Below are 27,261 nucleotides of genomic sequence, written 5' to 3'. Positions count from 1 at the left end.
GAAATAAGCCAAGATTGCAAGGCAACGATGTGGTACACGCTGCGGAGTCGTTGCAGAAATGTGAGTGTGTGTCAAGTGTCAGCGCGGTCGACGCCGTCACCGCCACCGCCGTCACCGCGGTCAAGACGTTCCAATATTTGTACGATCGATTTGCGGTGCTCGCTCGCGACCATTTCTGGTGTCTACTTCGGACCACGGGACCTTACCATTAGTGTGCAAGTGTTAAAACGAGAACCGGAACGTTTCCCGCTGGCAATACAAAGTAGTGCGTCACTGCGTCCGTTTTGCGAATCCCCAAACAGGACTGGTCCAAGATTTGCCAAATTTCGCGTGGCGCCGTCGTGCGTGTTGCCTTCATTAAGAGCGAATTCTTTCGTGCTTCTTTCGATGCTTCTGTCTCGACTAGCATCTCTGATCTGATACCTGCATGATCCTATAATTAGCGAAATTTGCCAAAAAAAAGAAAACACATCTCACCGCCCCAGCAACACTTCAATCTAACGGTGCGTTCGCCCCAAACTTGCTTTAGTCACGAATCATTCGTCGCTGACTGTTTTTCGAGGGTGACCTGCTGCTGCTGCTGCCAGTGCCAGAGATTCCTTCTTGAACCACCCTCCCCCGGTTCAGTCTGTCCCATCTCCTTGGTATTTGCAAGCTTCTCTCTCGCGCTCTCGTTCGTTCGTTTTCGTTGCCATTTCACGCCTTTTCCGCGGCCGCCCAGCATTAGCGCGACGTTCACATTCTCTTTGCTCGTGTGGTTGCTTCGGCTGCTGCTGCTGCTGCTGCTGCTTCTTCTTCTTGGTCGTCGTCGTCGTCGTCGTCGCGGTGGTTTACAGCCGCGATTCGAGAAGTTCTGCACACCACACACCAACACACACACACAGGCCACAACAAAGGGGTTCAACATTCGCGACGCCGAGTCGCAGCATCCCCTTCCGTTCGACGCCAGCCCCAGACTCTAGGCGCTATAGTTGGCGGTCAGATGATAATTGTTTGTTGAAACAAAACCGGGCGAGCGGGATTAAGTACGATTTGTGGCCATCATCGGAATTGAGTTTATGGCTTTTGGAGGGTGGAATTTTTCGAGGGTGGAATGTGCCGCATGAAATGATTAAATTTTTGAAATCGTTGCCTTTTCGTTGCAATGATGTCAACAAGCAGCCCGGGAATATCGCTCTTAACGTACTCCTTCTCTCTATCTCATATTTATAATCCCCCTAAATAGATGCGTTCAATGAAGCATCCTTGCAAATCAAAGTGAAGTGCAGTGCAGTGTATAAAGAACTCAGCGACAACGTCGTATCGTTACAGTTATCGGTAAAACTCAACGGATAAACGACACATCTGGACCGGACGGGACGGTAAGTCAATCAGCAGCAGACATTCTGCTGGCAATTAGTCATACACACGAGGAGGTTTCTTTTTTTCGTTTTGTGAGAAAATACGACAGTAGCTGACGGCCCAAATTCCACTCAACTAGGTCGCGAACGTGAACACATAAACCTCAAATATGGCCAAACAGTACGGTTTGACAAATGCACATACCGGCCTTGCTTCGGTAAAACAGATTAGATCGCAGGCTAGGCCAAGCAGGGCGGCGAGGACGGGACGTCGGGGGTCACGCCAACACACACTCTGACTCACTCGAAGGCTCGAGCCGCTCACCGACGCGCACACACATTCGAAAGGAACGCTCGGTTTATGGTCCTTCGCTCCTTTCCAGTCCGGTCGGGACGGGTGATACAGCAGTGCCAACCACCGACACCCATTGCCCATTAGTCAAAGCATGCTTCCCCCCTCCGCGCAGCTCCCCTTGGAGCTTGGCCTAGAGCAAAAGGTGATCGCGATCGCGCTCATGCGGTCGGCACTGCATTTCTTGCTCACCATATTGGATCGAACTATTGGATGTGATCACAGAGAGACCTCGATGCCTGCCAACGGGCATTACGTTTAGTTCCGTTTCTTGTTTTGTTTTGTTTTGTTTTTTTTTTCTTATTGCTTTCCCATCAACCTCGACCCAAACCACACAAACGAGATGGACTAATTGAACACGACATCCGATCCATTGAATCATCCGGACCGATTCGATCTAAATCCCAGAGACCACCACCACCACCCTCCTCCTCCTCGAGGGGCGCTGAAAAAACAATCGCGCCCACTTTCGCGCATTTCACGCCCGTCTTCATCTTCACTCCATTCCGTTGCATAACGTGGCACTTTCTCCGGGAATCGGGATCGAAAGATGGCCACCGTGAAGGCATCCGGTGCATCGGTGTTGCTGCTGCAACGTAAACACACTCCCTCCCAGGTTGCTCTTCTCGTCCAAGTAAATCACTCAACCTGACAAAGTGATCGGGAGCAGCGCACGGAATGGCGATGATCTTGAGTACATTCCGAAGCAACTCAAAGCATTCCCTTTCGCAACAACAGGGCTGTGTGTGTGTGTGTGTGTGTGTGTCCGCAATTCCCCACCCCAAAAGATGTGCTCATCTTCCGGCTCCCCCACAAGATGGTGGCCTGATGCCTGGCGTTGGTCTGACCTAGTGCTCAATGTTACGCGCGCCCCTACGGGTATGTGTAAAGGCGTGTTACGTAGTGAGGTAGTTAGTGAGCTTCTTCTCACTAAGTACCTCGTGGGAGAATGTATCTCCAGCCGCCGGTTTCGGCTAAGCTGCAATAGGATGAGAAGTGATGCATTATTTATGCGCCCCAAAGCTGAACATCAACGAGTCCGGGTACTGGGAGTCAGTGAACCACGTCCACATGATACACAATACACCGTGGCTTACCGTCGTGGCCACTGTCTTTGCAGTCCGGCACCGGCGCTGGTGGCCGACATTTTGGAAGATTGTTTTATGTATTTCAAAACATCCCAAAAAAAAAAGCACCCCAAATACCAGCCCCGAACCGAATCGAACGGCACGCCAGTTCGGTGTGCCCTTGAGCTGGCTGCTCAATGTTCCGTGTTCCGAACCGTTCAAACCGAGGAGCGGTGACCCCTGGCGGGGGGTTACGCTTACGCAGAGTCACCGGTGAGCCGACGAGTTGTGACAGATCGCGTCGAGGTGCTTCTTCGTTGTTACAACCGTTGCAAAAACTCCCAAAAACAACACCTTCGATTGAGCAAACCAACGTGCAGCAGTTGTGGCAATGCACTCGCAGGTGAACTCTGATTCGGTGACACCGACTTCGGTCTGTCACAATCACAACTTCCAAACCAAAATCAAATCCAAGTAGTCAGTGTATCTTCGACCTTGTCGCCGACAACGCAGCTTCCTGGTGCGCGTTTCATCCGCGGTGCTCAACGGGGTGTGCAGAAGATCCGATGCGTGACATGCGTTCGGTCGGTCGGTCGGTCGGTCATTTCCTCACAACCAGCTACCGCGATCAGCGATCGATCGCATGGTAAACAATAATATCCTGTGAGCGTTCTCGTGTGCACCCTCCAAAAAAAGCACATCCATCCATCACATTCGTTATGCCGAATATGATCACCCCGCGGATCAGCAAACTGTATCCGGCTCATCATATGTGACAGATCGAGTTCCGGGGTGGGGGAAGGGTGTTTTTGTTGTTGTTGTTGGTTATTTCATATTTCCACCTTGAAAGGTGAAGCCAATAATTAAGCCAGGTCATTAATAGGGGGCCAGTGTCAGTCACAGCCACAAGCACGCTCACGCGCGCCATCTTGTTAGTTCCTTCATACGGCGGAGAGGAAGCAGTAACATAGCCTTTAGCAAAGGGATTTTATTCGGCATCGATGCCTATCGATCGAACTTGCGTAGGAAGCGTTCCGCCTTCCGCAAGATTAAAAACAAAATCTTGACAATTCGCGTGCATGCGTGCGTGTGAATCGCTTGCGTGAGCCCGAAAGCCAAAATTTGAAAGGAACTTCACGTGACAGATCCGCGACAGCGAGCAATGGTCAGCACGCAATTGCCTTACCTCCGGGGGTGACTGCTGGCCACTGCCACATGTCAAACCGCGCTAATGGCGCTGATCTAAGCGAAGCGCCATTGGCCACAACGAGAGCACACGCGGAAACACTCCGCTACTTTGCTGGGCCGTTGATGCGGATAAGGAAAGTGGACACAACATTCCACTATTTAGCTCGCTCGGTTATCACACTCACCTCATCCGGCATCACGATTTCGTTTGTCACAGAGTAGGGGAGGGGGGAGAGGTGACCACTAGCCAGATGGATGATCATTACTTAGCCAAACATGGTTAGGAGTGTCTCTGGTGCTGGCCGGCTGGTAATGCGCTTCTATCGCCCATTGCACTGCTCATTACGAGGGCTGCTAATTAATTGCGCGGATGTGTGTGCTTGTGTGTGCTTGTGTATGTGTGTGTGTGTTTGTGGCGCTTACTCCAGTCCATCATCGACGATGAGTGATGAGTGCCTGTGGAGTGATGGTTGTACAAATCACAAATTACCATTCCTTCTCCTTCTTCCTGCTACTTCCTTCTGCGGCTTATTTCCGCGTGAATTAAACTGGCCACCGATCAGGCAAGGACATCACCAACAGCAGCAACAGCAGCAGCATCATCATCATCATCATTTGCCAAAATGTCTTGTGCAGTTTCCCTACCGTTCCCGGATGGTTCCCTATCTAGTTCCATTTTGTCGCTCGAACGTTCACTTGTCTTCGATCAACAATCCGTCGTCGTCGTCTTAAGAGTATGTGTGTGTGTGTGTATGTCGACGTCACCGAAGAGACCGGCCGGCTCGTACAGTGGAAAGCGAAAGTTTCGGTTTCATCTCCGGTAAACGGCCTTCTCCTTCTTTTCTCGCCGCTTTGCGTCGTGACGCGACGTCCTGCGACGTGACGTGAAAGTGCGACTTTCGAGAGCGAAAGGGTGCGGGATCGGCCACCGAAAAGTGCAACATTCCCCAGGCATTCAGGCATCGCATCGATGCAGCATCCGAAATCCGGTACCCCAGCCCTTGGTCCGTGCACATAATCCGGCCCGTGCAGCGATGCAGCGGCGAGCCCTCTGTCTGTCTGTCTGTCTGTAAGTTGACACTAAGGCTCAGCGCCCTTCGGGCGTTTGGTTTAGACGAAATCGAAACCTGCGCAAGGTGGGTTCGAGTTGATACGCGGCGAGCTCTAAACCGGCCATTGCGCCTGCCCTGGAATGGGTTTCGCCGGGTTTTGTGGATTTTGTTTATGTAAACCCAACCTCGGGCGGGTCTCATTATCGTCGTGGTGGAAAGCAAAGCTTGTCTTAAACAATTAAGAGAAATGATGGAATGAAACACCGAATCGAAAGGAAAGTTTTTCCCTTTTCATCTCTCCGGGTTTTTTTTCTTTATCTCGTGTCACCACACCGAGTGCTTGAGGTTGTGCCCTTGACCACACCACACCACACGGAAAGCGAAAGTTCGGCCAACAGTAGACGAAAGGAGTAGACAAAATTCCGGTGCGTGTGTCCAGGGTGTTCCGACAATCGAATTACTCATTAACTGGTTTACTCCAGTTGCAACCCATTTTGTGTTGGATCCTCCCATGCTAGTGTTGGTGTTATCACCTGGATCCAAAGTAGCGATCCATCTGGAAACATTTTAACGATCGCGTCACCAATTCATTCCGAAAAAAATAAATTCGAAACTCCAATAAAGGAATAATTAGAAATCCGAAAATAAAACAAATGAAACACACTCACAAATACTGATCTCGAAAGCCCACCAGAAAGCCCTGACGGCTATCGTGTACGTGGAGGATGAGGAAATGCTTCCAATAGCCTCCGGCCACTGAAGTGCTTGCCCGGGGGCCCGGGCCCACAATTTCATTTTCAACTCCATCTTACAAACAACACCACTACCAGCGAGCAGCGAGCAAGCGAAACCTGTGGTCGAGACCAGGTTTGGGGCTGGCCCATATATGCCCCTTGTACCGAGCTATCCCCCCCTCCCCCCTCGAGGGCAGTCGACTTGGCACACATTTGCACCCCTTCATTGCGATACTCCACGCTCAGGACCAGGTGACTTCTCGTTGGCTTCTCTCGGTTCGCCTCCGGTATCGCTGGAGCCTTTGGTGGCCCCAGGCACCCTTTGGTTCTCCTCTCTCACACGCGCGCGTACGCTGTATGCCAGGTTCGATCGCAAGATTAAACATCATTGCCACTGCGTTAAAAAAAACGTTATTAAACGTCCTTCAAGTACGGACCGGTGTCCGTTCAGGCAACCAACCTGACCTGCCAGGGAGCTTGCAACACTAGTGTGCTAAGTGGTGGTGGTGGTGGTAGCGGAACGGTTAAATTCAATTACGACCTGAGCTCGTGCTACGTCGAATCGACGAAGCATTAATGTCACTTGGTAGACGACAGAGTGTTCAGCCAAGAAGGAGCACTTGCAATGCCCCGTGCTGACGTTCAATCGACGACAGAGTAGGCTGTGGGTATGTCTGTGTGTTTGCAGCACACTCTCTGATGCTGCTGCTGTTGCTGCTGCTGTTCGATCGATCGAACCGGCTGCAATTGCATGCTCGAGGCTCTTGCGCCACAAACCGAATGCATTATTGATCGTGCAGATGATGATGATGATGATGATGATGATGGCGCTGATCACGATGATGATCGCACGATGATGTGTCCCTGAATCGATGAGGACGAGATGGATACAAAACGCGCCGCGTTGTCGATGCAAATTTGCATACCTCCGGAGCCAAGGTGCACGGTGCTGCGGGTGTGTGGAATGTTGCAATTATGTCAACCCATCGATGCCATCGATGCCACGGACGGAACCCCCCCTTTGCGCTCTCGAATTCCTCCACAGTGCTCCTCTCTGCTCTCGCAAAAGCCGATCAATTGCTGCCGACATAAATAAATCATTCACAGCGTGAGGCCGCACGGTGCATGGACGCCTGTCTGTGGCGATGGCGCAGGTTAGGTCTTTGACACGGCGACAACCAACAAAGCATTACACCATCCTCACGCTGGCTCACGGGATTGATCGATGTGCGCCAGCGCAGCGAGTGTAACGTGAAATGCGATCTACTCTCACTTTTATTGATCTTCTTGCTTGCTAAACGCATCCTGCAGTGCATCCTGTCTGGAGCGGAGTGCCATGGAGTGAATGGCGAACGCCAGGCAAAACGGAACCCCGCTCCCCGGGTGATGCTACAAACCTCGGCGCCCAGCGTCCGCCACGGATCGTATTAAATCGGAGACGCACACCAGGGAACTCGGCCCCGCTGTTACGCGGCACACTATTTACTGTTTAACCTGTCTAATCACCACGTGCCGTCAGTCGTTGTTGTTGGGTGCAACGCCGTCTGCATCTCATTTATCTTCGCCAACCACTTTCCTCGCGCTTTTCCACCCGTCGGCGACGGCGGCAGTGGCGGCGGCGGCTGTTGCTCCAGGTCCCCCCACACACTCCAGGCACCAGCCATTGCACCAGACACCATCAACGGTGGCCGAGGAACCATTGCGTAGTGTTTTGAAATTCAGAAAAACAACAACTGCTTCCCCCCCACCTCCGCTGCTAGCGTTGACGGCATCGCCGACCGTCGTCGACCTTCCCAAAGTCGTGTATCAGCCGTGCGCGATCACTTTCAAAACGAGTTGGCGGGTACGGCTGGTACGGGGTGAGACTGCCGCCATCACTGCAAGCTACTGCCCCTACGGCACGGTTGACCTGCAGCGGCCCTCGCAACTCGCTCGCTGGGACAAGTGTCTGAACGCTGGTTGTGTTGTTCGAGTCCGAGGCGACCGCTTGACATTCCGACGGCATCAATTAATTATTGCCGCTCGATGCCGATGCCGATGATGATGAGGAGGACGAAAGCAAAATGACCAAATGTAGAACGCATTCAATGAAGAGGAGGAGGAGAGGGTGCATGTTCTAGCAACCAGATAGCGGGGCACCGTTGCCAAGCCAATCACCACCATTGATTTCCCCTTTTGTGGAGCCACATTTTTGCCAGCGCAAAAGCGTACTATTACGTTCATTAATTGCGGTTGCGCGAAGGAGAAACATTCCCGGTGTATGCCAATGCCCGGTCCAATACCCACCTACTTCGAGCGATCGATCGATCGAAGTCTCTGAAACTGAAACTGGATCGAACTTTATTCCCAAGTAAGGATACTCCCGGACCTACCACACCTACCACCACACCAGAGCAACCAACGTTGCGCAATCCAAACGGGTTGTCGTCTGGACGACTCTACAATCTAGTTAGCCACCTGCCAGATATCCACCGGGTGTTGGTTGCCACGTGTGTTGCAATGAGATCCGAGCAACCAAGAATGTCCAGCGAATGGTCCAAGAATGTTAACAATTGCGTCAAGAAACTTGCGGAATTGTATCCCTTGCCTCCAAACTATGGGATTATCTGAAGAAATGGAGGCGAAGTTACTTGTGAGTCTGCGACCTATAATCTACTAGTATGAAAGCTAGAACATCGAAAAAACTGACCTAGTGAGGACGCAATTTACGATTGGCACGCGGCTTAAAAGCTCTGAGTCACTACATTCCACAGAAGACTTCCTCATGTTCCATTACGCTTCCAAATGTCCCAAGAAAAAAAAATATTCCCCATAAAGAATCCCCCAAAAATTCCCACCTTCGCCCATGTTCTGGGCGACTAACCACAAACTAAGGCGACACCAACGATCGCATCGTTCTACCTCAGCGCACAATCTGATCACCCGGTAAAGCCCGGTTACTCATGCCATCTCATCAACAGCTTCAACCCACCTGAACGATCCGGTTTCCACCCTAGCCGGTTCGCGTTCTTATTCAAATTATATGATGGACAAAATGGAAGAAAACCATCCAGCCAGTGGAGTGGTGGGAGGGGGGCGCCAGTAGTGCGTCAGTAGTTTTTGTTCTACATTCACCGACCACCAGGGCCGGCGGGGCCTTCGATTCGCTCAAGGAAATCCACTTTCCGGATAAGCCTGGCCAAACTTTCGAAGAATCATCCGAAGCTAGAATGAAAACCCCGCAGAACGCGAACCGATCGAAGAGTGGGGGGATTTACCGGATTCCAATTCTAGACAAACAAACACTTACAGTGCGGCGTGCACACGCATACACACCGAACGGCCGAAGTGGTCCGCCGACGGCCGACGAAGGTCGTCCGAGGAGGCTTTTTGGCTGATATTTACCCAAAACTCAAGTCCATTCCCTTCCGTTCGCTGCCACTCGAAAGACATTTTTATTGGTTTATGCTAACATGGCCGGGCGAGGGGCGGGGCGGGGCAGGCCAGCGCCACGCTGGTCACGGTGGTGAATGGAAGTTCCGAGGTGTTTATGATCCTCTTCGAGAGCGCTGGTGATCGAGTAGATGCCCCCAGCCCCTTCCTCCTTCACAACAACAGTCGCAGACATTCTAGAACCTTAACGATCCGTGAACAACGATCCAACATTCGACGAACTGACGTCGCTTTGGGGCGAATTTCCCATCGACATGTTCGTGCAAAAAAAAGAAAACCTGAAACTGAAACAAAATGCTTTTCATTGTCGACTGCCCTGTCAGCCCACAGCGGATAGCGCGGTTGTCTGCGAGATTGAAGTTACCTCACCGCAACACGGAACACAAAACCCGAGGAGCGGCATCTCATCCTGTGGCAGCGAAACGCCCCGGAATGTCTTGTTCCCGGGCCGGACTTCACAATCGGATTAACTGTACTACGTGCGGCAGAGTTTTGGCAAATCACGAATCTCTCCGCCACAGCTGGTCCCTGGTCCTGTGGACACACGCTTGGAGCTGGTAGGGATGAATGAAGCACCGGAATGAGATTGCGTTACGGTATCTCGAAAGGGGAGCGTGCGCCACCCCGTCACCCTCCTCTTTTTTTGCGGCACAGTAAACGGTGAAACAACCACCATTTGGCTGAAACTCCGTCGACGACGATCGCCTCGCCCCACGTTTACTCGCCGCGGTCTAATTCAATAACCAATCCATTACCGGGCGGAATAGAGAATCCTCTGCGGCTACGCGGCTGCTTGTCGAGACGGCGATCGACGCCATATTTATGAAACGAAATTCGCAAGAGCACACACACACGCGCGCACGCGCATTAGGTAACCGGTTGGCCGCGGTTGCTATGAATCGAAATCAAGTTAGCATCGTGCAGCATTCCTTTCAACGACGCACGATGAGTAAGGACTTTTCGGTGGTGCTGGTGCTCGGTGCTGGGTCGTCTGACGTGGTTTGACCTTTGTATGAATCAGAATTACGACCGACGACCCCTGCTTGTCTGCCTGTCTGCCTGCCTGGTTGCCTGGTTGTCTCTATGTCGAGGTTTACAGTTACAGAGACCGACCACCGACCTCCAACATCGATCCACTTCGGATACACAGACCGCGCAGGAGAAGAAAAACAAAAACGGTTCCAACATAAACAACACATTCTTCTCCTTGGTCGAAGGGTGGACCTCGGAACTAAGCAGTAGTTCTCTCTCCTTCTCTAATGCCCTTTTTCCAATGTAATTGATTGAGGCCCCGGTGCGTGCCTTGCCTTGGGTCTGGCCAACGCCCTTACGCCCTTATTCGAGGGAAATCCCTCGATCAGTTGACGATCCGTCCGTCGTTCTGATCCGTCTCCTGTGAGGGCGAGCGACTGACCGAAACCATCTTCAAACCTTCAATCGGCAAAAGCCAAAGAGGAAGACTCACTCCGCACATCCCCGTGAATGTTTGGAGCTTTTCGAAAGTGGCCGCATGGACCCATGGACGCATGGAATGGTAATTACGGAACCCCCACCCCGAATGACACCCAGATCATCATCCCAAAACAACCGTTCGATGGAAACTGGTTTTTGAAATGCACATCTTCCGTCACCAGTTATCGATTCGCTCTCTCTCTCTCTCTCGCTCTGTCTTTGTCTCTCGGTCATAAGGTGACATCCAGCTCGAGGGGTTCACAGCTTCGTTGTAATGCTGGAGCTTGATGGGCGTTGGAATTAGGACAGTGCGTGTGTCCTCCACCCTCGATTACTACCGTTGCATCACGATGCGTACCGTTGTGTGTGTGTGTGTGTGGGTTGACCTTCCCGATAAGGTGAAGAAGAAGCTTCGCTACCCGGAACGCCAAACCGTTATTGATATTCCAACACCATTTTCACCAGTTTGTTGATAAGAACTTTCCATTCCCTCTTTCACACTCTCTAACGTTTTCTTACCTTCTTTCTCTCTCATCTCTCTCATCTCTCAACAGCCGATCGATGTCACGGTGTCACTAGATACGCCCGGGTTCCATGGTTTTCCAAACATCTCGTAAGTAGTCTCTTCTACTCCACTCCTGGCCATCGCCTGGTGTGGTCTTATCAATACCCCCCCATCCCCGTGTATATTTATCGACACAGAAAGGGCGTGATGCGTGTCGTGATCGAATTCGTCGTGCTAAGTGAAATCAATTCTCTGCCCAGATCGCTTTTCGCTTATTAGCTGGCTATTCACGGGGCGGGCCAACGGTGGCCACCGTACACGCATCGTGCGCATCCCAAGGCGAAGACTTTGCCACATAAATCAACACTTCTATTCAAATGAAATTCTCAAATTCCCATCCCCATCAATACACACGCACACACGTACGCGAGACACACGATGATGTAATTGGTGCCGTGGTGGTTGGTGCCGCTCTTGTGGTGTGGTCATCGTTTGGTGTGTGTGCACCGCTGCGACGATTCGTCTCGAATTCCAATCACGTGAGGCGTAACGAAAACGAATGACTAACGCGCCAACCGCCGCCGGTCGCTTCTCCGGTCTCCGGCCTTGTCAAATTTCGGTTTCGGGGGTTTCGTTCTTTTATTTGCGCCCGGCGATGGCTCACGATTTCGCGATTCTCATCCTCGGATCGGACGCGTCCACATCCTTACCTTCCGTGGCTTCCGAGAAAAAGAAAACCCGAGAATCCCGCGGTGGGCTGGCTCGCTTCGCTGCGGGCTTCCGTGAGATGAGATTTACAACCTCTCCGCTCATCGGAGCCAGAGACGGGGAGAGAGAGGAAGAGGAAGAGGACGAGAACAACGTGGACGTGGAGGGAGTTGTTCGATTCGTGAAGACTTTTGCACAAATTTATGGTCGGCAGTCGAGTGAAGCAATAATCGAAATGAGTCTCCGTTTATCCTCTTTGCGCTCCGCTTTGCGCCGGGGACCTTCAACGCTCGGTACGCGCGTGGTTCACCTCTGGCCATACCCGCACAGGCATCGAGTTTTATTGCACGTTCCAGGCGCACTCGCGCTCTCTCTCTCTCTTGCTCTCTCTCTCTGTCTACTCCTTCCCGGGAGGGGGCAGCATCCACTAATTCCCGCCAATCAGCAGAATCATCTTTTTATCCTCGCGGCGGGGAGGAAATTTAACCAAAAAGGCACTTCGTTGCGTTTCGACCCTTTCGGCCTCGCTCGCCGCCAGCAAATGTCCAGCGTCGAGAAACCTGAGCGGACCTTCCCTACCTGCTGCGACGAGTCCTTGATCCGACGAGTAATGATGACCATCCGGACGACGGGCTGACGGGCTCACGGTCGCGGAATGTTTTCCAAGAAATTCGACAGAAATGTTCTGTTTTATTTTTAGCCCCACTGACGCGTTGGACGAGAGTCCCTCGAGACTCTCCGAATGCTGGTCACACGAAAAAACGAAGACTGTCGCGGGTTCGTCGCTTACCAAAACCGTAGAGAGCGCATTGAAGTCTTTCGTGTGCATTAGAGGTTTTGCAGTCGGCGATTTGAAAGCATTTTAACGGGCGCACGCTCGGACCTTTATGACAGTAAACACGCCTTGTCGTTCAAAATGGTGAACGGTTCATTAAAATATTTCTCGATTAAAAGTTAAGTCGCAATGCGCTGCGATTCTCCGGCAATGCCGAGACTGATGGATGGAAGAAGACCTCCAAGAAGCACGATTAGATGAAATTAGAATTCTAAATCTCGTTTTGCTGTGTTTCGGGTTTTCGGGGGCCTGAAAACAGAATAAAGAAAGCGAACAGAGAAGCGAAACGGTATCTACCATCATCAACATCATCATCATCATCATTATCATCATCGGTAACATCCAGTTGCTTTTCATTCGTGACTATTGCGTGCGACAGCATTTGCGACGTCCGGAACGGTTCCCACCGTTGGCGCGGACACCGGGATACCGGGATTTAGCGTTTGCTTTAATTGTTTTAATTACACTCCAACTGCTGTCCCGCTCTTTCTCTTTCTCTCTTTCTCTTGCTTACTCACACCGGGTGCTCCGGGTGTGGCCGGACCGGATAAATTATGAAACGAAAGACATCTACGCGATGATGATGTCGTCCGGGCGACCACAACGGTATTAGACCGACAGCGCCGTCCCGTCCCCGCTGTGCATTTCGATTGCAAAATAGCGGGGCCCCAACACCCCCCGGGGGACCAGTGAAGCGCAAGGCAGCGACTAGAGCGGCGCATGATCGCTAATTCGATTACAACGGCGCCTGCTCGTGCTAATTGTTGTGATCCGAACGAACCGCTCCCTAACGCTGACCGGTGCTGACTTCAGATGCACCGTTAGGGTGTTTCTACACCCAGCAGAAAGCGTATTCGTAGCGATAACGAAATTGTCCATGCATTAGAAACAGTTTGGTATGTCATAATGTGGAAACAAAAAATAACTATAAAGCTCAGTTTAGCTCAATTTTGTACAGTAAAGCACAAACATTTCTGTAAAATATCTTAAAAACAAACATTTGCTTCAAATTTGTTGTGCGCCTTACAAAAAAGTAGATCTTTATTTTCGTTTCGATAAAGAAAAGTTTCCAGCTAGTGTAGAAACACCGCTAGATGTTTGATATGCGATGCGAATGCTGCAAATTGACACCCAGCCGATGGTGGTGGTGGTCTGCCACCTTTTTGGCCACGTCGTCAGCTGCAACCAGAGCTGCCGCTTACTTTGTGTGTGTGCGTGTGTATGTGTGCTTGTGGTGACCCAACTTAGTTGCACACCAAGACATCTACCAGCGTGATTGAGCGTGATCGTGATCTAAAAGACAACGGATCATAAAGCGCACCACGAACAGTGGGGCGGATGGGGGGATGCAAGGGTGAGGGGCAAAAAACTGGCTCTCCTTGCACTCCGGTGCGACACGAACCGCGCTTGACGTTCGTACAGGTCGTGTAGGTGTGGTTCACTTTTACTTTCATCCCTTAGCACCACGCAGCAGCAGTAGCAGCAGCAGCAGTCTGGCGACGATGCCGACGGACCTGGCACCCTGGTGCACTACCACCGCGATGGCGACGGTACCCGGGGTCCGGGCGTTAGCTAATTAAACGCACACCTCACGCCGTATGTGATCAATGTGGCCACCCAACGGGCGCCAATAGGCAGGAATGATTGACCATGCGTCATTTTTGCGCTCGCGAGACGTTCGGCCTTCAAATTCAGACACCAAAAGCGGGTGCGTAGGAATTTCGGAGGATTTTGTGCGTTCTTGGCCGCCGAATCTCTCGTTGCCTTATGGCTAAGTCCGGAGTGAGTGTCGCTCAGTTGACTCAGATCTGGGTATATGCCGTAACCGTGAGTCGCAGCTCGAGCGTCATTTGCAGTGCTTCTCACGTACATTTCCTACCAGTGAGCTGGTATTTGCCGCGATCTGGACTGCTGATTACGCAGCCACACACGCGCCCCTAGACAACGCGCCTAATGATGCTGTTGATGATGATCAGCGCACTAATACGATGATGCGCAAATAATTGCATGGAGGTGCATGCTGGCTGGCGAATCCTCAACCACCAACTCCAACATATGGTCATTGCGCTCGTTGCGATCATCTCGATCATCGGTCCGCTCGCAACTGGTATGTACGCTCGATCGCGTCCTACACTCGATTAGGTCACGTGCGCACCCCCCGAAACACACCACCACGGAATGGGTGCAGGAGAAGAAGAAATTATCATATTTGCGAAAATGAACCGCGCGAAAATGCACAACGCGACGCGTTAATCTGTTGTACCAACCAACCAACCAACACCAGGCCAGACCGGGCCAGATCAGGCCAGGCGACTGGTGACGCTGGCTGTGTTGCGCGATCGCAATGCAATTTTAAACCCACCGCCTGTGTTTGCGTTCCTCGCATATTGTGCACATAACCCCCCGCCGCCGGTATGTCAGTTGATCATTACTCGCATCTCGCCGCCTACAGCCGGGAGCATAGGTTCCGAGCACACACACACACACACCAGAGCCAACATTCGGCAACTCTCGGCATGTGGCCAAACTACCGGTCCCTCCCCCTACCGGGGGTGGAAAATCGGTCAACCCACACACATACACACACACGCACAGCAACAACGGGGTGTGTGGAATGTGAAGATGAATGGAGGAATGCGCTTGTATGAACGCATTCCCCGGGCTCATTGCCCGCGCCTCTCCACCACCTCTCCGAGTCCGAGAGCCCCGAAAGATAACATTGTTAATGGCAGCCAGCCATTGCAATGTTCTGCTTCGGCTTCACATCACAATTGATCTGTTTGAGGTGTTGCATCGTAATAACATTAACTAGGCCTACACCAGCACCACCAGCCAGCCCTGCAGCTGCTTTCGCTGAACGTTGGCCTTTTTGTTTAACTTACTGTAAGCAGCAATGCAGCAGCAGCAGCAGCAGCAGTGTATGATTATGCATGGTTTCTCATTCGTCTGTTTTGTGCTTTTTTGTGAACCCGGCGTTGATTGCGGATCGGTGCACGCGGTGCGGCTGTCCTCATTTGATCATATGCCCGTGCCCATGCCCGTACGCGCGCGTCCACGTCGGTTACATCACTGGCCGCGAAGTGCGAAAACGCACCGAGCGCGCCAAGAGTGCGCTAAGAAGATTGCAATTTTTCGGGGATGTTTTGTTGGATGGGGAATCGCCCATTCGGTTGCATGCGCCCGGAAACAATGGACACGGCACGAACGCGCGATCGATCGATTAGACCACTCGCACGTGTGTTATATGCACGGCGGTTTGCATAAAGAGACATCATGGAAAAGCTGCAGCGTGTAGTGACTCCGGTAATCAATCTTGACCGGCCCTGATCAGCAAAGACGCAGCGGCAGCTCGCTCTGGCATGAGATAAAACGTGCCGAGTCCGGGTTGCGCGTGCTCCCGTTGAAGCGTAAACCCGTATCTCACCGACTGTGGCGACTTTGCTGCGATTCGCAACAACAGGTCGCCGAAACCTGGTCAGTTAACCTGCGAAGGGTATGAAGGAATTACAAACATTTAAGCTAATGTAGCCGTCGGGTTGCTGGGAGAGAACGTGACTGGTGATGATAAACCGCTCGGTGGAATGTCTACGAGGAAGAGAATTTGGTGAGAATATTTGGAATTCCACATGGATGTAATCATTTTGACGCTATGCCCGTGCGCTTCGCACAGTTTTAAACAGTGTGACAGTGTGTTCGGCGAATGGTCGCTAACTCACACGCTGGGACGGTTTGGCTGGGATGAGCTTTCGAACAAAAGTTATTATATTATTGGCGCATCCTTTCATTAAAAAAACAACGTTGATGTTGATGCTTCACTACAACGCTTGCTGGGATTTGCAAAGCACGATATCAAATCCGTTTGTAATGTTTTCCTTTCCGATCCCTGAGTACTTGATGCTACGAACATAAATTAGAAAACATTCCGTGCTATGTAAGGGCTAAATAAATCGCAAAAATCTCTTCCACTTGCTAAAATGCAAGAGGATCATCTCCATTATAAAAACAGATCCCTCTCAGCTTGCCAAATAATACTTTAAAATGAAATCCTCCTGTGGAACGAGAACTCATTGGAGAGCGTGCTCCACTTTTTGACTGCCAGCTAGTTTGACGGCCTTCAAGATCCGCTTCGGATCGCTATCAGTAGGCTGCGCACCATCCCCTGCCGATGAGAACAAAACAGCCACCCAACAACTCCCAGCGGGACGCAGAATGCATTAACTTCGCTCTGATTTGCTGCTAACCTGGTTGTGCCACCGAAACACCGGAAGGAACAACGGAAAAATGGAATCTTCATCTTTCCAACTCCCTCGCAGCAGCAGCAGCAGCAACTTTAATGTCAGTTCCGTGCTGGCACCAATGTTGCGCAAATTTACGCACGTAATTCTGCGTTCCCTACACTCGGCCGGCTAGTCCGAAGGCCCGTGACCTAGTGGCTTCGAAACTCGCTTCAATACAGCGGTGCCGGGGCTGATTCGGTTCGTTTTCGGCGACAAAGACCTGCACTCAGGAATGCTAATCGCCACTCATCGAGAAAGATTGAGGCAAAATAACAGGTTCATATCTGGCGGGAAAGGCTTTAAACCTGCCTGCGATGAGCAGCTCATCTCAACTTCATCGATTCCTCGATGAGTTGTTGGGTAGCGGGTTGGTGAAGCAGCGTGCTGGGCATCATTTAGCCAACAAAGTAAACTCGATATGGAGCCCGCTTATTGAGAAGCTTAAGCGAATCAATTCCCCCACAAAATGGCGCTGTAACATTGGAAACGCTTTCCACGACCTACACCTTCAAATGGTGAAAACGATAAACACAATGTCCATGAATTGGAATCCTTCTCCACCGCGATCGCGGTACAGCAACAGCAATGTTGAGGATTTTGCGGCGAGCATTTCGCACGAATTCGTGTGTTACGATCGAGCACCCCGGGCCCCGGGGCGGCCATCTTGTCACGTCTGTCAGATTGTCATTGTACACCACAACCACAAAGCATGTCGTCTCTTCCTTCTATCGATAAACCACAGGAACCACTATATAAAACACGCAGCGCGCAGATGACGCAACGTTGCATCAGCACGATCCACACTCTCCCACTCCCTGGCGGGGGGGGGGGGGGGTTTGGTTTCTTCGTTGGCCAACTCCGAGTGCGCCAAAGTTGATCGATTAGACAGACGGACAGAGACAGGGACAGGGCAATAGGCTGCGATTGTGAAGGGGCACGAAGCCGGTAACGCACTCACCACAACAACACAACAACAACAAACGCTCGTCGAAAAGTCGAAAGAGCAAGGTTTGGGTTCGCCATTCCGGTGACCCAGCAGACCTCCCGAGATCGGCCATCGAATGTCATCGGAGAGGCTTCGAACAGAAATTCCACTGGACTGGCATTTTGTGTATATTACACGTACGTGACAATTGCGACGGAAGAGTGGCATTATCAGGCGCGAAACCAGATCCCCAGCGTTTGCTAATGATGAATTCTTCGAAACAGTCGCCGCTACCTCCTCCTTCTCTTGCTTCCTTCCTCGCGGCGAAAGGAATGTTTGTCCGTGAGCGGACTCGTCCACTGGAGACACCACAAAACGCATAACTCTCTCGGCGAGGACGAGGACAACAAATCAATATTCCATCGGCGAGTGTGCGAGTGGCGCATCGACGACGCTCATGACCGTGCCGGACACGTCAATGCCAAACATGGTGTAGCACGATGCCGTGAGCAACACAGCGACCGGCAAAGGTGATTTCATTTCTAATCCTTCTGCTCACCAGAACAAACTCATTTCGGAGATGGTGCATCAAGGTCGGTTGCCGGTGCGGTTGTGTTTGCGAGCGCGAGTAATTTGAGTAAAAGTGCCGTACTTCCGTCCATTCCAGGCAGTTTTATGTAATTTTCTCTTTAGTTTACTTTAGACCCACTCCCGGGTCCTGCACTTTTGCGCGCTGCAATTAGTAAATGATCATCTTTCAACGGTCGCGGCGCGAGTAAAGTTAATTAAATTTCAATCAACAGTAATTTGACTTCCCCCATCCGCGCGGCAGACAATGGCACCGGCCGCCCATAATACCTGGTAATTACTATTTCAATCAATATCCAGCGCCACTACTCGCACCGCAAACACGCACACACACACTCATACAGGTAGACAGCCTCCTCAACATGATGATCGCTGCAAGCAATCGTTGCAAAAAGGGGTTTGCAAACATCTTCGTCAGAATACTCACTCACTCCCGCCGGTGCTGTCAGTCAGTCAATGGTTGACAGTTGAACCATGGACTGCCGGACCGAGATCTCGAGATGATCGGTCTCATCTGGATGGATCCGCTTCCATGATGAGGTCGTCGCCTCCCTCCGGGGACTGCAAATGAAATATGCAAAGCTGCTGTTGCTGCCATCAATGTAGACTCCGCTCGTCTCGAAAGCCACTGCCACAGACGCCGGACCGGTGTCGATCCAGACGGGGCTACGGTTGTCCCCGGGAACCGGTGGCTTCAGCTCCTGATAGCGCACTCGCCGTCGTGCGTTTGCTCGGTATGGGAAAAGTAAATCAAGCTCGCGGTTTGTGCACGCAAGCAACGCAAACAAAGTCCCAATTGAATGGCCTAGGATCACGCTGGGAACAGGACCCCGCGACGCACAGCCGAGCGGTGGTTGACTTCATCTTCCGTGACTCTTGGAACAACGTGGAACGGCAGTGACCTCTCGGCCCTCTTGAGCCCTGACACAGACGGAAACTCGAGGCCACCGGAACGGAAAGGTGCACGCCCGAAGAAATCTTAACTCCCGAACCCGAAGGGGAGGGAACATCGAATGGGGCTTGGGTACACCACTTTTGTGGTCTCAGGTCACGTTCTGGTCGTTGCGGTGTGCGTCGGTGGTTCGGTTCGGGCTCCATGCCTTTGACTTTCCGTTTCTCGCAGCTTCGAAAGTCCTTCGTAAGCCCCGCTTGGCCTGGGAACCCGGGATCGATCCTTCATAAATCATTCAAACAACCACACGACCACAATCACACGACCAGAACATTCAAATACCGGACGATCAAGGTCACAGAGTGGCACAGAGCTGTTTTTAGCAATGATCATGGGCGATGATGATGACCACAAGCCTTTACTATCGCTGCACCACAACAAACAAACAGGGAAGGAGTAATGCAAATGAAGCCATCGTCAGTAGTTTCTGGGCAAGAGAAAACCGAAAAACAGCATTACGCTCGTTCGTTCACGGACCTCACGTATTGGGTACGTACCGGCCATTACGGTGTGTGCGCGGCATTACCAAATCGGTTTTGAAGGTTAAGAGCTGAGCCTTCTCCCAGGGAGGATGAGAGGGAAGCCAATGCGTAACAATTCCTCGTTGCCTCGATTTATAATGAGCTCATCTAGTAGCCGGTTTGCTCCGGCTACGCTAAATGTCAAACGCTGCGCTACTGCGCCTCTCTCGTCGACAAGGCAGGTTTGATACTCAATCAGCGAGCGCGCAACCGCGGTGCATTTGGTGTTTGCAATTGCAATCGAATGTAAAGCACCTAGTGCCTTCACTTGGCGAACAACCCATAGAACATCACAATCCTTAACGGCAAACGGAAATATCGGTGCATCTTCAAATGACTCTCTCGGCCGTTCGTTCCAATCGAACAGAACCGGATTTCGTTTGCCGGAGATTGGGCTATTAAGCGGAGCACATCACTCTGCCATTCGGTAACGATCTCCGAACGCACCAAATCGATCGTCCGCGGTCTCGTGGCGTAGTAAGGAAAGCGTTTCCTCTATTTAGCATCCGCCGATTGACCGAATGGCGTAGTGAAGCGGCGAGCAAATAAGCAAATCATCGTTACGACCGTGTCCGCCAAAGACCCGTAGCCGAACATTCGTTCTTCGATCTTCTCTCTGTCTGTTTCCTTCTCTTCCAGCCCCCCTTCTGTTTTTTGACCATTCTAAATGGAATCGATCGGCCGATGGGTTCGGTCCCGTTAGACCTCCAATAATGAGTGCTGCCGCGTTCAACGACACTGGGTCAACACATCAATCAGAGGTGGCAGAGGAGGCATACGCAGATCTAGCACACAGGGGACGACAGGCGACGGGGACCTGTACCCATGGTGACCGAGACCCGAAGCCCTCTACCCTTTGATCTCCGCAGCTCTCTGTTTCTTTCTCTCTCCCGGTGTCTATCACACTTTTGTACGCAGCCCAATTCAGCTGTCAGCTCAAACCTCACCGCGTGGTCAGAAGCTACAAGGACGGTCATGTGTGACTTGTGACTTAGGGTACAGGCTGTGTGGATTTGGCTCTCACGCAAACTTCCGGTTGCACGCATCAGGGGATGCGCGCTGGATTGTGACCAATCAGGCATATCAGGCAGCACACGAACCAACCAACAAACCTCCACCTCCAGTACGGCCAACCTCCAGGCAGAGTCCATGGCGCTACCGCACCTGCATTCAGGTTGGGCAGTGAAGTGTGTAGCATAGGGCAAATGGAGTGATTTATTGACGAATCCGTAGATCGAATCACAGTCTACTCGCTTCACCGTTCTGATCTGATCGCCCGCATTCGTCACCGTAAAACCCAATCAGCTGGACGACGTCGAGCTTGTGTCTTTTTCTTACTTCGAATCACAAAAAAAAACCAAACCAAAACCGAAAGAATTTTCCCAATGGCCTTCCTACGCATCACACGGTTATCGTTGTTTGCTGTCCCGATATGAGATCTACATCGCGCCAGCTCGGGGAAGTTCCGGCTTATACTCCGTTAGGAAATCCCCTGTACCCATTGCCCCTGTCTCCACACTTCGTCTATTGATCTCGATTTCGAGTGTGTTGTGTGCGTTGCTTTTGTGGCATTCCGTGGCGAACAGAAACGAGTTCTACCAACAGACTGCAACCCTTCCTCCCCCCCCCCCCCCCCCCGTGGAATGCACCACACCGACCAACCAGTAGTGCTGTGGTGGGCACGGAACCTCCTATAGTGTTGTGACAAGCCTCCTCCACTCTAGCCGTTGTTGTTCGGTTGGCCTTGTGTACGATGCTGCTGCTGCTGTTGCTGCTGCTGCTGCTGCTGCTGCTGTTGCTGCTGCTGCTGCTGCTGCTGCTGCTGCTGCTAGTGCTGCTGGAGGTGCTGGGTTAGGCCCTCCGACCTGCGCACCCAGCGACCAGAGGGTGACGATGACGTTTTGGAGTCAAGCTTTGGCCTCAATATCTGGGAACAATACGAATGGAGACCTGGTTAGAAGATAGAAACCTCAGCAAGCGCGCAAGCTTCACCGAATAACAGGCTGCTTGGATGTTGAGTTCCAGGTGTAGTTCAGAGGCCCTAAACGTCCACTCGGGTTGGTAGATAACGTTTCCGACCTTCCATTTTTTTGTATCAGAAACTAGCTAGCGTAGTGACCGGATTGACGTAACACACAGTATGTGAACGTAACTTCCCTCCCTCTCAATGAAACAGCAACAGCAACCCTTAGCTCGTAAGCGCCAAAGTGTCCGAAGTTCTGCCAAGTTAATTCAGCAATTGAGCCGCGCTACAAAAACACACACGGGGCCACTTATGTCAACAGCATTTCCCCCGCTCCTACCCCACGGGTGGTGGTGGTGGTGGTAAGAAGCAGCAAACGCATCAAACGTGATCGAGAACAACGCAAAAACATTCCCGGACGACTCCGGTCCATGGCATGTTGGTATTGGAAGTGTGCGGACAAACGGACGACAGCGGACGACGACGGAGGGCCGCGTTGGGTGTTTTGAGACCTACACAAGACTCAATTTACAAACAAACAAACGAGCTACGAGCTTGTCCCACACCCGTCGGCATCCAGCCCGGCCGTAAGCGTCCGAAATTGACTTAACCGCTCGCGGACGCTCACGTTTCGCTCGCGGAAATAGCCTCTCCAGCGTGTGGCTCCTCCTCCGATCCTCCACACGCACGCCCGCAAGCAAAGTGGTGGTGTTACCGGCCGAGGACACCGGAGTGGTTTTGCATTCCCTCAAGGCCTAGCCGGACGCCATCGTGGTTCATGATGGTTGAAGGTTTCTCTTCAGCCTATAATCTGGATCCGTTCCGGGATCGACATATTCGCTCACTCGGGTGGAGAGGTCAAGCATTGCCGGCACCCTGCACCAGTCCGTCCGGACACTAAACCAAACAAAAATTCCTGACGATGCACCTACAGGCGGGTTGCAGCACACTGTTCCCGTAGTAAATCGTAATGTCCATAATACCCCGGGCCGAAAGCATAAACAGTTCCGCTCGCCCGCTAGCGAACCATTATTCACGTCACTCACGAACGCTAACAATACGATTCTCACACCTCCCCAAACACACCTTTCCATGTGGAGCTGGATGGTGGTTTGCCAGCAGATGCTCGTCTTCTGGCCTCGAGCCATCAGGCGAACCGCCAACGGAGGTTCTGCTCAAGAGTGCTCGATGAGGTTCTTCCGGTGACGGAGGAGAAGGAGGAGGAACGGGAAGGGTATCAGCCACATTACTTATTCCTATGACCTGGAAGTTGGCTAGCTAACTAGCAGCGACAGGCAGCTCCGTAAGACACCCCCACACCTGCCCTCGGGTACGACTATTACTTGATTTCCCATTAAACATGCGACCGGTGCAAAACGGTACAGCTGCAATTGTCTAGAGTGTCGGTGACGGGAGATGATCTCCACCGGGTATGCTGTAGTCGGCAGTTACCGTGGCATCGAATGGAAGGTGGTTCCCGCCCGGGGGCTGCCCCGTATGACCGTTGCATTAGTATTCGGATGTGATTAACATGCAAGCTTCTAGTCTCCACGGCCATCGCACTACGCGTGTCTAGGGCTCTCTCTCTCTCTCTCTCTCTCTTTCTCTCACCCTCACCATTCCCAGCAAGATCGCAGTGAACAATTCGGCTAAGAAGATACCATGGACACCTTACGTCGTCGTGTCGTGTCGTGCCAGGGGTGCTTCTCATTAGTCATCCAACCATGTTAATGACATTCGGACGTATACCCTCATCGAGAGAGCTTGACTGTGTGTGTGTGTGCGTAATATGCGTTTGCAGCGATCCTTTCTGTGGTTCGCTCAACTTAAGCCTTTGGGTATGATGGTGGTATAGATGGTGGCGCTCAGGCAACACCGGCAGACCGTGGCCGCACCCACATTATGTAGACGCGCCATCCCAGGCTCGCCAATGATCGACCTAGAACAACCATTCTCTGCCACCGCCACCGACCAGACCGACGATGACAATAAAGTAGGGACGCCAGTCGTCAAGGCGCCCAAATCCGGACGGACGAACAGGCGGACGAACGGACGGACGAACGGTCGGCCGCTCACCGGCAACCCGGGGCGATAGGGATCGCTGACTAATGAAGATACCGCATTCGGCGTCGCGACGTCCGGGGGTTTCGAGACAAAATTATGGCACCAACTTACTTCCGTCCGTCCGTCCGTCCGTTTGCCGTCTACTTCCGTGCATTTGCAGGTTGGTGGGATTTTTGCGCGATCCCACTCGCCTTGGGATTCGCTCGCCTTCCAGTTCCATGGTGCGCATGGTGATGGCATTCAGTGACGACAGCAGTAGCAGCAGCAACTCCGAGCCTGCTCGCACTCTGCAGTCTTCGGTATACATTCGCGCACGTAACACGACGCTCTAACGTCTCGTTGGCGCCCGCTTCGGCACGGCAAGAACGGAACGGCTCCAGAATACTAACGTGACTCGTGATGTGCGTGAATATGTGGTTCTTCCCTCCGGATTCGGACTAAGGGCCGCCGTTTAATTAGGGAGTTTCGTACGCGGACGAGCCACTGCCACGAGCAGAAGTCGGTTACGCATCAGAAGGTTTTCTCTGCCATCCCGGTGTTCCCCACCGCAGGCATTGTTAAGGAAGTGTCGACGCGCATCAGGTGCGCCTTCAGTTCTGGCGATCGTTGTCGGGCACTCAAACTAAACCAGTGGACGCACTGGAGCGTATCTGCGTATTATTTTGTGGTCACCGAACACACACACACAGGGGTCCTTTGTCGGGTGTGGTTCATCAGTGAAAGTCCAGAAATACGCGAGTGTTCCACAAACGTAGAACAAGAAGAACCGTTCGCAGTGTCGACGATTGTACGATCACTGGATCGATACTAGAGTCCAGATACCAGAGTGTTCGAGTGTCGTGCTCACCTCGAAAACCTTCAGGAAATGAGCGCTAATAGCGACCCCAATTGCAGCGGTAAGTGAACAACTGTTTAGCGCGTTTGGCAATTATCACACAAGCGTCGTTAGCAGCGTGAACAACCCGCCGTCGTTGTCCTTTTACTTCCCGTGTAAGTCACGCACGCAGTTAGGGGGTTCCATTTGTGGCCAGTGCACTGGAGAGTAATGGAGCCGGTACCCGAAGACGACGACGACGAATGATGAGTTACATCACTCAGCTGTCGATCTCTAGCCGCGGCTGTTGTCCGACGAGTGCGTCCGATAGTCTAGGGCTTCTGCCTCCCCCCCTTCCTCTTTGCCACAGTGCATGAATGGACGAGTGTTTCACTTTCATCCCAGGCCACTCTCACCCTGAACCAGTTTTCACGAACAGGAAATTGCGCTCGATTTTCCGGTGCTTTCACTGCGACCAGCGAGTGCGCGGGGCAGTAGCCGCATCGACCGACAGGTGAAGCGAGCAGTGCACCGGCTGGAGCGGTTTTTAAGATCAACCAAGTGCCTCATTACAAGAACAGTCCGATATTTGTCAGACGATATTTCCTCAAACAACGATCTGGGCTCCTCAGCTCAGCGGGCACCGATATCGGTTCAGTGACGGTTAGTCGTCTACCGAACAACAGCTACCGGTTGCCGACCGATACCTTGACTCAGAGATCGAGACCGAAGCCTAGCACCACCATCTCGTGCGACCATTTCCTGGTCTCGTTTTACTGACTGACCGCATTCCGTGCCCGTGGGCTCAAAGGCTTCGCAGGCGCAGGGTAGAGGGAGGGGAGGTCGGTTTGACACAAGCAAGCGAAACCAATCCCGAGGGTGGAGCCGAATTAGCCGTCTAGTAGGCCCGTCCCGCTGCGCGCAACTAGTTTCCGAAGGAACTGGCGCGCACAACCGGAGCAGATTGTGGCCACTGCACATTCCACCGTATGCAAAGTGGCCTTTCGGTGCTTCGGTGTTGGAACTGTCGCTCGGTTGCACCGTGACACCGTGCTCGCGCCGGTACAAGCGATTGTTGAGTGTTGAATTTGAGGTGTTTGTTGATTGAAATGGCGAAGTCACAACGTAGCCAAACATCAAACATGAACGAAGTAGGCCAACGAGGAATCCTTGACGACGGCGTTGAATACCGCCGATCGTTTGTCGATGATTCAGACCCAGGGCCTGTGATCCTTGCGTTGAGTAGAGCGGGGGGGAACGCGCAGAAGCATACCTCAACAGCAGAAGTTGATGGTGTGTTTGCGGTGCAGTTGTGTGCCGTCGAAGGGCAGCCGTCGGAATCCTGCGAAGAAGAAAGAGAAACAAAGACAAAACGGCACAAAAGCCACAACCACCGGTAGGGGGTACGGTAAGCCCCAGCGACACGAGAGGAGCAGCGGGGGCACAGTACTTTCCCTCTCGTGCTACTCTCGTGTCCCATCAAGCGAAACCCGCTTTCTGGAGTCTCTCCTTGTTCTCCTTGTTCTCCTTGTTCTTGTTTACCACCACAAAACACCAACACACACACACACAGACACACACAGACACCGTTGCCGTTGCGGTGAGAAGTTGTTTCTGGCACACACAACCACAAGCGGTTTATGCTTTCCCGCTTAAAAGACATGAAAACGCACACCAAAAAAGCACCGATGGCTGCCAGCAGGAGGTGCCCCAACATTGCTCCAACGAATGGCGGCTGTTGCTGGTACTTGCCAGCGGGAATCAGACGGCAGCACAGCCTACTATAACCCCACACAGCAGACACGAAATGCAGAAATATGTTTCGCGCTAAATCGAAAAACCTGTTCCTTCATCATCATCATCGTCGTCGTCGTCGTCATCGATGTAGTCGGCGGCCCTTTTGGTGGTTTGGTTGGATTGCGAAGGATCGCGTTGTCGGGGTTCGTTGCCATAGGCAATCTCTGTGTGCGTCGCTACGTGTCCCCCTGGGGGCGTGTGGTGGTAAAACTGCGTGGAGAAGACGTAGGGGCAGTGGGCGAGAAAGGTGGAGGCTCCTTTTAGGAGCGGCTAGGTAGGGGTGGACGTTTCCACCCCCCCTGTTGGGTCTGATTGGGCCCACGCGCTACATGCCGGTTACTAACAACAATGGCTGCAGGCAGACACCACTCCCGGAACAGACAACAGACCCAGAGCCATGCTTAGCCACAAACGAATGAACGAGAGGGAGAGAGAGAGAGAGCACCACACGAGCAAACAAACAATTCTATCCCAGGAGCTCCTAGTAGAAAGAGGGGGGCCATGCGATGTGAAAGGTTGGCCTAGGCTACGGGTGGGCCCAACGGGTGCGTGCTTAACCTGTCCGAAACCGTTTCCCGTTGATTTGCAGTTGTTCGCGCGAGCACGTACACCGACGGGACCAAGAATTTGCGCGACAAAAACCTTCGTTCTTCGAACGCAAGCAACTGCTACTGCTTTCGGTGTTACGGCGTTCC

General features: G+C 52.3%; 1 protein-coding gene across 5 annotated transcripts in view; it reads left to right on the top strand.

Annotated features, from left to right (window-relative positions):
- Nucleotides 1-27,261, top strand: part of LOC125950859 (serine-rich adhesin for platelets-like) — a 37,315-nt gene that overhangs the window by 349 nt on the left and 9,705 nt on the right. For 3 of the 5 annotated variants that reach the window (XM_049679216.1, XM_049679212.1, XM_049679213.1), the window contains exons 2-3: nucleotides 1,226-1,361; nucleotides 11,172-11,230. The gene's annotated coding sequence lies outside the window, so the exon portion shown is untranslated. Of the gene's footprint in view, nucleotides 1-1,225; nucleotides 1,362-11,171; nucleotides 11,231-24,376; nucleotides 24,852-27,261 lie in introns of those variants that run through there. The other 2 variants (XM_049679214.1, XM_049679215.1) reach the window with 2 other exon arrangements.

This window comes from Anopheles darlingi, chromosome 2, assembly GCF_943734745.1.
Source record: "Anopheles darlingi chromosome 2, idAnoDarlMG_H_01, whole genome shotgun sequence".
Lineage (NCBI taxonomy): Eukaryota > Metazoa > Arthropoda > Insecta > Diptera > Culicidae > Anopheles > Anopheles darlingi.
Note: the sequence above shows the minus strand (reverse complement) of the source record. Positions and strands in the feature narration are given on the sequence as shown.